Source organism: Vombatus ursinus, unplaced genomic scaffold (genome assembly GCF_900497805.2).
Source record: "Vombatus ursinus unplaced genomic scaffold, bare-nosed wombat genome assembly UNPS02014805.1, whole genome shotgun sequence".
NCBI lineage: Eukaryota > Metazoa > Chordata > Mammalia > Diprotodontia > Vombatidae > Vombatus > Vombatus ursinus.
Window position 1 is genome coordinate 8,989,632 of NW_020954583.1, and position 2,675 is coordinate 8,992,306.

The following is a 2,675-nucleotide window of genomic DNA, read 5'->3' on the forward strand; positions in this document are numbered from 1 at the left end:
GGGGAAGGCAATAAGAGAAGGGGTGATAGAAAGGTCAACAGATTAGGAGAATGGGTATTCAGAATGCATGCCATCTTGGGGTGAGGAGAGGGGAGATATGGGGAGAAAATCTGGAACTCAAAATCTGGTGGAAATGAATGTTGAAATCTAAAAATAATTAATTAAAAACAAAAAATACATGAAAGTTTAAGGTATCTATGATCATTAAAAACTCACCTGAATAACAAGTGAAGAAGAAATATTTAAGGATCATTAGATTCCTTGAAATCCATCACCACCACCACCACTAACAACAACCACAACAAAATCCTGTGTGCCCATGTGAAACTGCCTACATACACCTGTTGTGTTACCCTAAGCAAGTAATTTAACCCTATTTGCCTCAGATTTTTCATCTGTAAAATGAGCTGGATAAGGATATGGCAAATCACTCCAGTATCTTTGCCAAGAAAACCTCAAATGGAGTCATGAAGAGTCAGAGATGACTGAAAACAAATGAATAACAACAGCAATAAATTGTTTCTGAACTTCTATGTCAAACACAAAAAAATCCACATCCAGAAATAATTCAAGTACCACTGTTTAGGATCATACCACTAAAAAGATATAAAAATCTTGAAATAAAATATATTAAAAGACAAAATGTGAATGCTTACAAGCAAGAGTACCTACCCTTTAAGATTGAGCATGTTGTCAAAAGGGCAGAAAGACTTAACTACACAGGGATTTTTTAAATATTACTGATGTAAAGAACAGCGATTTAGAAGCAAAAAATCTACAGCAATAAATCTACTTGAGCAATAGGAAGTACTTAAGTGATTTTGAAGTAGTAATATCCTAATAATAAGAAGAAAAGATATGATGCTTTATAGTCCCACTGTCATCAAGGGTCACAGACACAGCTACCTATGACAGACACAAGGCCTGAGTGTGGTTTTACTATGTCTTATTTGTTTTAAGACAGAAAAGAAAAGGGAGAAAAGAATAAAAAAATAAGAAATGAGGGAAAAAAGGGAGTAATATAGTATTCCACATAAAAGGAATGCATTAGAAAAGTATACAGACATGAAAGAAGTGAGAATCTTATGAGCTTGATCAGTATCTGAACTGGACAGTAGAGAATTGCACATACACACAAACACATACATACACACAGAGACACATAAAATGTTTGCTGTTGCAATACAATAAACTCAAAAGGGAAATTGACCAGGAAAGGGAAATTGCAGAGAGGGGTTTGTAACATGGAGTGCATATTATTATTTTGAGTACTGCATTCTTCTTAAGACAGTTTAAGACTTAAATTCCAGGCTTAAGACAGAGCCGGTAAAAGAAAAAAAAATGTATATATACATACATACACACACACACACACACATATATATATATCCCAATTCTTGTATATATAAAAAAATCAATATTTTTGCAAATTACTAATTAATAGGAAACATAAACTTACTAGTTTATTAGTTTATCTACTGATTATAGTTTGAAAAAATGAATCACTAATTACCTGACTTTTTATAGTATTTCATAGGGGTCTTATATTCTAGTTAAATTATAATGTAATGTTTCTGATCTATCATTGTACTTCTGTCTTGATATCAGCAATAATTATTTTGCTTAAATGTAAGACTAATTCCATACTAAAAAATACCATGATGCAAAGTCTCTCTCTCTACAGACAGATTATAGAGTTAACAAAAATAACATGCTCTTAAAAACAAGACAATAAATTTTGAAAAATATCATTACTACTTTTTTTTGGTAGATCCTACTACCGCAACAGTATTGTGATGCTATCATTCTAACTTGCATATACTGTCAATCATATTGTTCAGGGGAAGAACATTAGTATAATGTTCTTTTTGCCATTTGGGGGGCAGTTTGACTTTGGTTTGTTCAACGTTGTCACCGAAATAGTAAATCAATGCTACGTGACACTTTTCCACGGGTACATAACATAACTATTTTTGTACCAGATTCAGAAAGAAGCTTATAGTGGATGAATTCCATACATTCTAATGTATTACTCATATTGATTTCATGTCTAAGGCAGGATAGCAGCATTTCAAGTTATCGAACACTTAAGAATAATCTGCTTGGATTTTTTTGTTCACCCTAAAAATAATTTATACTTAACAGACCACTCTGTTGTTTAAACTATGAATGATGTATTAAAGTAAATGTTAGGGGACTTTTTTTCTTTTCTGATTTTATGGTGCTTTCATCAATGTGCCTGAGAACTAATAATAATGTGTTGGCCTAAGTGGATATGAACCCTGGTGATGTAACTGAGTTGGTTCTGTTGAAAGCTACGTTATTTTAGAAAACCCACATAGCATAAAACTTTGTTTCCCAGACATTCACATTTGCCTTAAAAGTTCTATTTTTTATAGAGGCATCTCAAAACCATTTTAGTCATTTTGGGGGGGATGTGGAAGCTTACAAATGTAATATTTGAAGAAAGTTTAATATGTTTACACTTAGTGACTGGGACTAATTTAAACTTCCTATCAATGCTTTAGATCTGAGAAACACTTATTAAAATAATTTAAATGAAGAAATTGCAATAATGATTCCAATGTGGCATATCATATGAGGATAAGTATTTTAATATCTAATAGATTCAATAATAACAGCAACAATGATAACAATGTCAAGACTACTTGTTA